Below are 12,359 nucleotides of genomic sequence, written 5' to 3' on the forward strand. Positions count from 1 at the left end.
GAGCACTTGTAACAGTCAGCAAGACTTTAACCTATTAGTCACATCTCTCTAGTTAATCCAACTATTACAGAATCCTATGTACTGTCTGTATATAACTAAGCATTAGGATTGTGTGGCTCCACATTCCTGTTAGGACCTGCTATTATTACACTACACCTTCAGAAGTGGTACGTCCAGACAGAATTCATGCAAACAGTCAGAGTGAATACAAAACCCCTCCTGACTGTATGCATGGAATGCCTTCTCCAAGCATACAGCTTTAACTTTGAACAAATAAAACCAGCCATGGAGTCCTGGCAGTTGGCCAGCCCAAATCACTCAATACAGACAAAAGGCAGTCTAGAATAGCGTGTGTGGGATATGTGACATGCAGTGGCACCCTGCACGACTCCTCAGACAAAAAAAAAAAAAAATGAGCAGCCTTGTGGAATGCTAAGTGGCCAAAGGCTCTTGAGAAAGGCAACCACAAAGCTGTAAACGGGGGTTTTGGAGATGGAGTTGAAGAAAGATGTGGCAAAGCAGTAAATCTGTCTAGTGTATAAGAATACAAGGCTGAAATGTGAATCGTCCACGTCAGCACGGCTTGTGGAAGCAAGCAAAGAACATTTGAATAATATAATTCATCCTAGAGCATTAAAGAGTGTCATGGTGGCCCCAAATTCAATAATACAATCCAGGCTGAAAGCATGACCTTTAGTCATTATTCCACACCCACATTAAAGCTCACATGCTCATAAAAGGGACAACGACCAGATTCAATATCCGTCAAACACTTTTCTTGTTTTCAATGCATGTCACAACAATAAATCATTTGGCTCATCTGCTAATGGCACAGACCTTGAAGACATCACATCAGATCACATCAGATCACCAACGAGGGCCCTAGATTAACACACTCCTCCTACCAATGAAGCCAGGAAACACCCAGACAATTAAGAACAATGATAGAGCAATGGCGTGATAGAACATGAGACATAGAAAGTATGAAAGTTTTCATTCGACACACAATCTTAAAATGTAACTTTGTTGTTTATTAATATACAGTTGTGATCAGAAGTTTACATACAGTGACGTGACCGTCATCTTGGATATGAATGTCATGGCAATATTTGGGCTTTCAGTAATTTCTTTGAACTGTTCTTTTTCTGTGGCAGAATGTACAGCATACATCTTTAATAATTAAAAAAAAACACCAGAATTTGGTGCACAAGTTTTAGCTTTCTTTGGGTTTTCTGAAATCAACACAGGGTCAAAATTATACATACAGGGTCAAAAACATACATACAGCACACCTAATATTTGGGTAAAATGTCTCTTCGCAAGAGTCACCTTGACCAAACATTTTTGTTTACCATGAACAAGCTTCTGGCAGAATTCTGGTTGGATATTCCATGACTCTTCATGGTAGAATTGGTAGAATTCAATTAAATTTGTTTTTTTTCTTGGCATGGACTAGACTTATAAGCACAGTCCATATATTTTCAATAGGGTTGAAGTCAGGACTTGTTTTAAGCTTAATGTTAGCCTGCTTTATCCTCCACAACCAGCTCTGTTGTGTGTTTGGGTTCATTGTCCTGTTGTAACTCCCAAGTCATGTCCAAGTTTCTGATGGTTTATGCTGAAGAATTCTGAGGTAGTCCTCCTTCTTCATTATTCCATCCACTTTGTGCAATGAACCAGTTCCACTGGCAGCAAAGCAGCCCCACAGCATGATGATCCTACCACCACCACCAGCTGGTACAGTGTTCCTCTGTACATGGTGGTCATTATGGCCAAACAACTCAATCTTTGTCTCATCTGACCATACAGCTATCCTCCAGAAGGCTTTTTCTTTGTCCGTGTGGTCAGCTTCAAACTTTAGTTAAGCTTGAAGATGTCAATTTTGGAGCAGGGGGTTATTTCTTGGATAGCAGCCTCTTAGTCCATGGTGATCTGAACTGTAGACAGTGATCCATCAGCTTCCAGTTCATGGCAGGGCTGTGCCATGGTGGTTCCCAGGTTGTTCCTGACCATCCAAACCAATTTCCTTTCAGCTGAGGGTGACAGTTTGGGTTTTCTTGAAGCAAAGTGGCTTGGCAAAGTGGCTACACCTCACAATAACTTGGATACAATTGTTTGAACTGATCTTGGAACTTGCAGTTGTTTAGAAATGGCTCCAAGAGACATTTCGGAGTTGTGTATATCTGCAATCCTCTTTCTCAGATCTGCACTGAGTTCCTTGGACTTTCCCATTTTACTGTGTGCTGGTCAATCCATTGAGTGCTGTAAACAAACCCTTTTTTGAAGGCACAGAGAAGCTACCAGCTGTAGTCAATCATCATCACTAACAGGAAGTTAAGAGACCTCAGCCTTGGCAAGATAAGAGACATTTTGGAAGTTTCAGCACCTCTGAATTAATAATCTAAGTGAGCGTATGTAAATATTTGACCCTGTATGTATAATTTTGATCCTGTGTTGATTTCAGAAAACCCAAAGAAAATTAAAATTTGTGCACCAAATTCTGGTGGGTTTTTTTTTAATTAAAGCTGTATGCTGTACAATCATTCTGCCACAGAAAAAGAACAGTTCAAAGAAATTACTGAAAGCCCAAATCTGTGGTTGGTAGAAGAGAGCATGTACCTGGACGACTGAGTATCTTCACAGAAAGCCCAAATATTGCCATGACATTCATATCCAAAATGACATTCATGTCACTGTATGTAAACTTCTGACCAACACCTGTAAATACATACTCATATTTTACATACAACCCCGATTCCAAAAAAGTTGTGACAAAGTACAAATTGTAAATAAAAACGGAATGCAATAATTTACAAATCTCAAAAACTGATATTGTATTCACAATAGAACATAGACAACATATTAAATGTCGAAAGTGAAACATTTTGAAATTTCATGCCAAATATTGGCTCATTTGAAATTTCATGACAGCAACACATCTCAAAAAAGTTGGGACAGGGGCAATAAGAGGCTGGAAAAGTTAAAGGTACAAAAAAGGAACAGCTGGAGGACCAAATTGCAACTCATTAGGTCAATTGGCAATAGGTCATTAACATGACTGGGTATAAAAAGAGCATCTTGGAGTGGCAGCGGCTCTCAGAAGTAAAGATGGGAAGAGGATCACCAATCCCCCTAATTCTGTGCCGACAAATAGTGGAGCAATATCAGAAAGGAGTTCGACAGTGTAAAATTGCAAAGAGTTTGAACATATCATCATCTACAGTGCATAATATCATCAAAAGATTCAGAGAATCTGGAAGAATCTCTGTGCGTAAGGGTCAAGGCCGGAAAACCATACTGGGTGCCCATGATCTTCGGGCCCTTAGATGGCACTGCATCACATACAGGCATGCTTCTGTATTGGAAATCACAAAATGGGCTCAGGAATATTTCCAGAGAACATTATCTGTGAACACAATTCACCGTGCCATCCGCCGTTGCCAGCTAAAACTCTATAGTTCAAAGAAGAAGCCGTATCTAAACATGATCCAGAAGCGCAGACGTCTTCTCTGGGCCAAGACTCATTTAAAATGGACTGTGGCAAAGTGGAAAACTGTTCTGTGGTCAGGCGAATTAAAATTTGAAGTTCTTTATGGAAATCAGGGACGCCGTGTCATTCGGACTAAAGAGGAGAAGGATGAGCTAAGTTGTTATCAGCGCTCAGTTCAGAAGCCTGCATCTCTGATGGTATGGGGTTGCATTAGTGCGTGTGGCATGGGCAGCTTACACATCTGGAAAGACACCATCAATGCTGAAAGGTATATCCAGGTTCTAGAGCAACATATGCTCCCATCCAAATGATGTCTCTTTCAGGGAAGACCTTGCATTTTCCAACATGACAATGCCAAACCACACACTGCATCAATTACAGCATCATGGCTGCGTAGAAGAAGGGTCCGGGTACTGAACTGGCCAGCCTGCAGTCCAGATCTTTCACCCATAGAAAACATTTGGTGCATCATAAAACGGAAGATACGACAAAAAAGACCTAAGACAGTTGAGCAACTAGAATCCTACATTAGACAAGAATGGGTTAACATTCCTATCCCTAAACTTGAGCAACTTGTCTCCTCAGTCCCCAGACGTTTACAGACTGTTGTAAAGAGAAAAGGGGATGTCTCACAGTGGTAAACATGGCCTTGTCCCAACTTTTTTGAGATGTGCTGTTGTCATGAAATTTAAAATCACCTAATTTTTCTCTTTAAATGATACATTTTCTCAGTTTAAACATTTGATATGTCATCTATGTTCTATTCTGAATAAAATATGGAATTTTGAAACTTCCACATCATTGCATTCCGTTTTTATTTACAATTTGTACTTTGTCCCAACTTTTTTGGAATCGGGGTTGTATCTAGAGGAGGATTATACATTCTACAAATATCAGCTGTTTTATTTTCATAACAACAAGGACCAGTGTTAGCGTTTCATCATTCTCCATTTTATTGTAAAAGAAAATAAGAAAGAATTGAAGAAGTTCAATAAATAAGGTCAATAAATAACCACCTCCACCATTACCACCACGACTACTACTACAAGCACTAGGAGAAGTGGTAGTAGTAGCAATCATTTATAAATAAATTGTCTCCATGGTAACTAATCAAATCTCCCTACAATATCAAAATTGCTGCTCACAATTCACGCACTCCCATCATCCTTGACACATTTAATCCCAACAATAGGTTTAATACTTTCACACACATGCACACACACATTTTTCTAACCAAGCATGCTGAGGCCTGCACCCAATTCCAAAAATTCTGGATATTTAATTGCATTAGGCATTGGTATCTTTTGGGTGTGTGTGTGTGTCCTTGTCTCACCTGTTTGTTTACAGCTGACTTTTTGCCATATATGCACTTTCACTGTACTCTTAAACAAATGAAATAAAGACTTGACAAATGATTGATTTGTCACCAGTGCATCCCAGGCCTGATGCGTCACAGATGTCCTTATCTGCATATTATGTAATGCTGTAATGATGACACTAGACCACAGTGGCTTCATTCTCAGGGTATTACAAAGCAGCTGTTAGAGGAATAAAACCAGGGCATGGTTCTGTGCTAATGTTAGCCTCAAGCAACTCCCTGACAGCTGATTTTCAGTTTTAGAGTATATCACAGCAGAGAGTTAATCTACCATTGAATCTTTCAGTTAACCCTTCCATCCATCCAAACACTTGAAAGTCTAGATACAGATGTTATATACATCACTCTGTTCCAAGCCAATAGTTTAAATCACTGATATCTTCCTCAAGGGCCAGATCCATTACCACAGTGTGTCTGTACAATTAACAGTTATTCCACAAAATCGAGTCGTACATGAGCTGATAGCTGATGAGATGCGTAGGGGAAATCTAATGTTTAGAGAAACAGCTTTGGGACCAAAAGGTCACCAGTTCGACTCCCTGGACCAGCAGGAATGGCTGAAGTGCTGTTGAGCAAGGCACCTAATCCCCAACTGCTCCCCAGGCTGCTCTGGGAATGTTGTACGTCGCTCTGGATAAGAGCGTCTACTAAATGACATTAATGTAATTAATGCATAGCGTCGACTCGGCTATAAACCATGTACAATGAGATTGAGTGGAATAACAACTGTTTTATTCTATCCACATTCACTGGATTTTGAGAAATGGGGCATTTTTATTTTTTGTAAATTCGATAAATAAAAACTTGACACAAAACGTTCGACAAAATCATTTCCGCTTAGAATGTAAACAAACTAGATTAGATAATCTAATCTAATCTACTTTGTTTACTTTCTAAGTGGAAATGATTTTGTCGAACGTTTTGTGTCAAGTTTTTGGAATGTGGAATGTGAAACTGGCGAAATGACATGAGCAATTTGTGAAAAACACTGTAATAATAATTCTTGAAAAATTAAAAAAGATACGTTCTTACCATCAAATACTTTTATTCCATATTCTCTCATTCATCTCATCTCATTATCTCTAGCCGCTTTATCCTTCTACAGGGTCGCAGGCAAGCTGGAGCCTATCCCAGCTGACTACGGGCGAAAGGCGGGGTACACCCTGGACACGTCGCCAGGTCATCACAGGGCTGACACATAGACACAGACAACCATTCACACTCACATTCACACCTACGCTCAATTTAGAGTCACCAGTTAACCTAACCTGCATGTCTTTGGACTGTGGGGGAAACCGGAGCACCCGGAGGAAACCCACGCGGACACGGGGAGAACATGCAAACTCCACACAGAAAGGCCCTCGCCGGCCCCGGGGCTCGAACCCAGGACCTTCTTGCTGTGAGGCGACAGCGCTAACCACTACACCACCGTGCCGCCCTTATTCCATATTTTGTTGCATTTTTTAAAATATTTTTTTGGGTTTTCTTCTTCTTCTTTTTTTTTTTGGGTGGTTGGCAAACCAACTTAAAGGTGCATTACCACCACCAACTAGGCTGGAGTGTGGAACAGGAGATATTGGGGGGGGGGGGGGGGACTATATTCTTTTAACTATTTCTGTTTCTTTGAAATGCTTGCTAACAGTTTTTGGGGTTTTGTTTTCGAGTAGTTTTTATTTCGTCCTCGGTTGGTTCAGCAACACGCTCTGCCATTTTGTTTTTCTCTACTCATGGTATATGAGCTGATATCCTAGTAGTAGAGTAGCCAATCCGAGCACACGATTGCTCATATCCAGTAAATGTGGATTGAATCATTCTGGATAGATCTGTTTTTGAGTACTGGTCATTTATATTCATCACGCGCCCTTCACATGAGCAACTACATCACTCCCACGCAATGCACAATGAGCACGGGTTTGCACAATATCCTACTGTCTTCTGAGACACACATGAGAGAGGATGAGGGTTTCTGTAGCTGCCCGAAGTAGCTGGAATTGTGATCTGTGTGTACTGCTGTCAGCAAATCTAAGTACAGTAACAAGGTCACCCTGTAACACTGTACCATCATCACTCACATTCATTCTCAACACACACATACACACACACTCCACTGTGGTAGTCATCAGAATTACAATGCTGATTAGACATATTCTCACTTCCATTGCTAGCAAAAGAGCTTCACTAATTAGATATTCTGAAAGAGACAGCAAATCCTACCTTTTATGTCTTTCACCTTCATCGGAGATCACCCAGGTCTTGTTTTCATGATTTCGTGTCTGTGTATGGGAGAGAGAGTGTGTTCTGCTGTGCTGTATTTGGCTCTGCAATGCAGCTTCTCATTCAGCACAGAACACACACACAAATTCAGCCTTTCAGCACTCCTCCATGCTTCTTAAAGCACCACGTCACTGCTACGAGGCGAAATATGACCCAAATACAAGTCACACAACGTGCACTGGTGGTGATGATGATGTGGACGCATTACAGTACATTTAATTAAGCACTTTAGTAAATAATTTGATATTAATAACAAAAGGGATGAAATGGCTTGACACGATAGCAGGACATAAATCTTGAACCTTCATCTAAACCTTCATAAGCCTTCATCTATTTTCATATAGAAAAGAGATATGAAATAGATGGTTATAATTAGTGATGAGCATACTGTGTGCCTCTGAACATATACCATTTTCTCAGTAAATGTTTTCTGCATATTTTGAAATGATTTTGATGTTTCAGACCTACTTAGTGACTTCTTCGGTCTTATCAAATTAATACTTACATATTATGTATTCATAATACATACAAGAATAAACACTAAGGATTCTCTTGCTGTGTCGCTGCTGTCTATGATCGATCATCGTCACTGGAACACAATAAAGATTCACACACTAAGACACACGTAATAGTGTAGTCTGTCCTGAAGCTACTATAACATGTCGAGACAAAAACTCTGTCCACAAGAATACTGTCATATTCATTCAGCTACAATGTGGAAGTGAGCACAGGCTAAATAACACATTTAACATTATATCTATAGCTTCATTTCACACAGGACTGGATGGAACACATCCCTGAAAAAGAGCTTTCTTAAAACCATACTACACTGCACTACACATTTGGATGCAGCAACAGAATAGATAGAGATGCAGTAATCACTTACTGGTACTTACTCAACACTGGTGTCTTCTTCTCACACACTCATAGCACCTAATGCTAGTTCTCTCTTTGCTTGTCATTACAAAAACCTAATTAGAACTGGTTGCCAGATTCTCTCTCTCTCTCTCTCTCTCTCTCTCTCTCATCAACTGAAAGTCCTAGCTCTTCATCAAGCCCCTCCTCTTTAATGTAATATGGACTTACCTGAAAATCACAGTGGGAAAACCCAACATCGTACACTTTCTTGGATTGCCTTCCATCTACTGCAAGCACTTTCAGAGATTTTTCTTCTTCTTTTTTTTTTTTTACATTAGTCATTCAATTAACCCGCAAGCATTTTTCTGTATATTAATTTCCTGCATAATTTTCTGGATTTTCTGGATAGCGCTGTCGCCTCACAGCAAGAAGGTCCTGGGTTCGAGCCCCGGGGCCAGCGAGGACCTTTCTGTGCGGAGTTTGCATGTTCTCCCCGTGTCCGCGTGGGTTTCCTCCGGGTGCTCCGGTTTCCCCCACAGTCCAAAGACATGCAGGTTAGGTTAACTGGTGACTCTAAATTGACCGTAGGTGTGAATGTGAGTGTGAATGGTTGTCTGTGTCTATGTGTCAGCCCTGTGATGACCTGGCGACTTGTCCAGGGTGCACCCCGCCTGTCGCCCGTAGTCAGCTGGGATAGGCTCCAGCTTGCCTGCGAACCTGTAGAACAGGATAAAGCGGCTACAGATAATGAGATGAGATGAGCATGGATGTGCTCATTCTGATATGTTATCATTAGGCAAGTCAAGTCAACTTTATCTATATAGCACTTTAACTACAGCCTTGCTGACCAAAGTGCTTTATAGTACATAATATAAAAGGCATAAAGCCAACATACACCACATGTACGCAGTCCGTTCTGTGGTACAACACACCTAGAATGCTAATAGAAAGATATGTATTAATTATAAAATTATAAAATCATAAAATAATAATAATGGGCGGCATGGTGGTGTAGTGGTTAGCGCTGTCGCCTCACAGCAAGAAGGTCCGGGTTCGAGCCCCGTGGCCGGCGAGGGCCTTTCTGTGCGGAGTTTGCATGTTCTCCCCGTGTCCGCATGGGTTTCCTCTGGGTGCTCCGGTTTCCCCCACAGTCCAAAGACATGCAGGTTAGATTAACTGGTGACTCTAAATTGACTGTAGGTGTGAATGTGAGTGTGAATGGTTGTCTGTGTCTATGTGTCAGCCCTGTGATGACCTGGCGACTTGTCCAGGGTGTACCCCGCCTTTCACCCGTAGTCAGCTGGGATAGGCTCCAGCTTGCCTGCGACCCTGTAGAACAGGATAAAGCGGCTAGAGATAATGAGATGAGATAAAATAATAATAAAAACAGAAACCAATAGCAAGATACTAAAAAAAAAATAGTATTAGATACAACTTTTAAAATAAGCTATGGCCTAATGGTTAGAAAAGCAGCTTTGGGACCAAAAGGTCACTGGTTCGATTCCCTGGACCAGCAGGAATGACTGAAGTGCCCTTCAGCAAACGCACCTAACCCCTAACTGCTCCTCAGGCTGCTCTGGGTATGTTGTACATCGCTCTGGATAAGAGTGTCTGCTAAATGCCATTAATGTAATGTAATGTAAAGACCATTATAATCAAATGGAATAATAAGAAGCATGAAATCAGCACAGATTTACAGATTGCAGTGGTACATTTACCTTGCTTCAAATATAAGTGAAAACAAATGGGTTGAAGAGGAACACCTATGGCAACAACTAACACAGGGGTGTGTGAGGTGGATGCGTCATAAAAACAAATAAAAAAAGGTGTGTAATTGTTGATATGGTGAAGCTGACTGTGAGGAGGTTTTTGGAAGCATTTCTGGAAGGAGTCTCCTGAGTGAACATGTTGTAATACTCGAAGTTTTCAGACACAGGAAATTCTTCAGGACAGAGGATTTTCAGGTTTCTCAGCAACGTTAACTTCACGACAGAGAAAAACAAGAGGCCGGTGAGGGACTGATGGTTGATAGCTGTTATAAAGGAAGTGAAAATAAACTTGTGTTGAGGATGTAACACAATATTAAATGTAACCAGGGGTGCAGATCCGATGTCAGGATTGGGGGGGGGACAAAAGTGATTTTTTTTTTTTGCCCGTATACAACTCATACAGGGCGGCACGGTGGTGTAGTGGTTAGCGCTGTTGCCTCACAGCAAGAAGGTCTGGGTTCGAGCCCCGTGGCCGGCGAGGGCCTTTCTGTGTGGAGTTTGCATGTTCTCCCCGTGTCCGCGTGGGTTTCCTCCGGGTGCTCCGGTTTCCCCCACAGTCCAAAGACATGCAGGTTAGGTTAACTGGTGACTCTAAATTGACCGTAGGTGTGAATGTGAGTGTGAATGGTTGTCTGTGTCTATGTGTCAGCCCTGTGATGACCTGGCGACTTGTCCAGGGTGTACCCCGCCTTTCGCCCATAGTCAGCTGGGATAGGCTCCAGCTTGCCTGCAACCCTGTAGAAGGATAAAGCGGCTAGAGATAATGAGATGAGATGAGATGAGATGCAACTCATACCATGCAACCATCAATCACAACTTCGTAGAGGCTCGCCACATCATTCAAAAAGTACTGCACAGGGAATCATTTGTGCTTACATTTCTTGTTTATTTGTCGTAAACAGCCAACAGCGTGTATCACTGCTTACTTAACTGTTATATTAGTAAATCATAATTTTAAGCATCTTGGGCATGTAATGTCTACTGACATTCTTATCTATCACCTCCCTCCGACCCTCCCAGATCCCCAGTTCTTCTCACTATCTTCCTTTTCTCCCAGTGTATGGGACTACTTTATGCGTGATTAATTGATATGGGTGAATATCAAAATCTGATTTATTTACATAAATTTATATAAAATCATTCCTTGTTTGTTTTTATCTGTCATTTTCCAGGACTCCCTGGAAGAAGAGATCTTGTATCTGTATAACTCTTCTTGTCTGTATAACTCTTCTTGTCTGTATCTGGACAACTCCTGAATACAATAGGATAAATAACTTAAATCAGTCTCATTAAATAATACCATTAATTTTGGTGCTTAATAATAAATTACCAAACAGCTAAATTATGGTATATTCCAAATTATTATGATCACTTACCGTATTACATAACTCATATGCACCTTGGAATTCTTTTGAGATTGGATGGCTTCAAAAATATCGGTACAACAAATAAACACACAGTTTCAATAATAATTGAATTTATTATAACAAAGATAAAAATGAATAATAGCAGTTGGAATCATTATATACAAATATGATATGGTCATATACTTGATGAGCATGTGTGTGTGTGTGATAAAAAATAAATATTAGCAATTGAAATACATTCAAATATGATATAGTCATATACTTGATGAGCGTGTGTGTGTGTGTGTGTGTGTGTGTGTGTGTGTGTGGAGGTGACCAGGTGTTTCTAAGTAGAACAAAAGAGTTAGCTTTGGTTGCTAGCAAAGATGTGTTTGTGTGTGTGTGTGTGGCCACATGTGGAGACAAAGATTAGCCTTGTGTTGCTAGCTAAGGCCAAAGAATTCTACCTCGTGGGGTTAAGAACAAAAGGGGTGTGTGGCCTAACAGAGGGTTAGCCTTGCTTGCTAACAAGACAAAATAATTAGCCGTGTGTTGCTAGCTAAATCCACTGAAATCTTGATGAGGTCACAATATGTGTAATGATGAAATTAAAGTGTTAGAAAGGAAAAGAGGAAAGCATGCAACAGCCTATCTATTAAACAACTGAGAGATCAAAACAAAATAGAACAATCATCAGTTCAACACGCTGCGTGTCTACAGTGTAAACAATTAAACCGTTCCTGAGTTTAAATTCACACTACTTAATAAAACTAATTCCTGAGACTAGTTTTATGCCCCAAAATGCCAGTCTTACTTCAGTATCTCGCTTATAGTGCAAGATTATGGAGATATGTTCCGAGACTTTTGGAGTCCACAGGAGCACGTGAGTCGATTCCGTGGAAGACAGAGGATTTCTTGGTCCGAACGCTTCGTAGTTCGTGGAGGAGAAGTCTCTGATCAAACAATGTGCACAGCGCTTTAGTTAGAAGGAATCCAGTCGCTTCTAACTTTTAATTAAACTGCTTGGGCGGCAGTCTTGTAACGTTACTGATAATAGACAAACAAACCGGCTGTAGCTCAACTGAGAGAGAGAGATAGCACGATTTAAGTAGTTCTACCGTGGCCAAGGGTAAAGAAAAACCATGCTGAATCGTTTTTCTCGGGAGAAAAGACGTCTGTATCTTGGATGCTCTGGTGAGCGGCCTCTTTATCTCTGTAGAACGCGCCACTTGTGACGAGATTCA

The 12,359-nt window shown here is 40.8% G+C and overlaps 1 protein-coding gene across 1 annotated transcript in view; it reads right to left on the reverse strand.

The window, feature by feature from the left end:
- The window catches only part of mical3a (microtubule associated monooxygenase, calponin and LIM domain containing 3a), a 307,065-nt gene extending 299,873 nt beyond the window's left edge, over nucleotides 1–7,192 (reverse strand). Inside the window, exon 1 of the mRNA XM_060923703.1 lies at nucleotides 7,083–7,192. The gene's annotated coding sequence lies outside the window, so the exon portion shown is untranslated. The remainder of the gene's footprint in view (nucleotides 1–7,082) is intronic.
- Nucleotides 7,193–12,359: the final 5,167 nt, after the last annotated feature.

This window comes from Neoarius graeffei, chromosome 6 (assembly GCF_027579695.1).
Source record: "Neoarius graeffei isolate fNeoGra1 chromosome 6, fNeoGra1.pri, whole genome shotgun sequence".
NCBI lineage: Eukaryota > Metazoa > Chordata > Actinopteri > Siluriformes > Ariidae > Neoarius > Neoarius graeffei.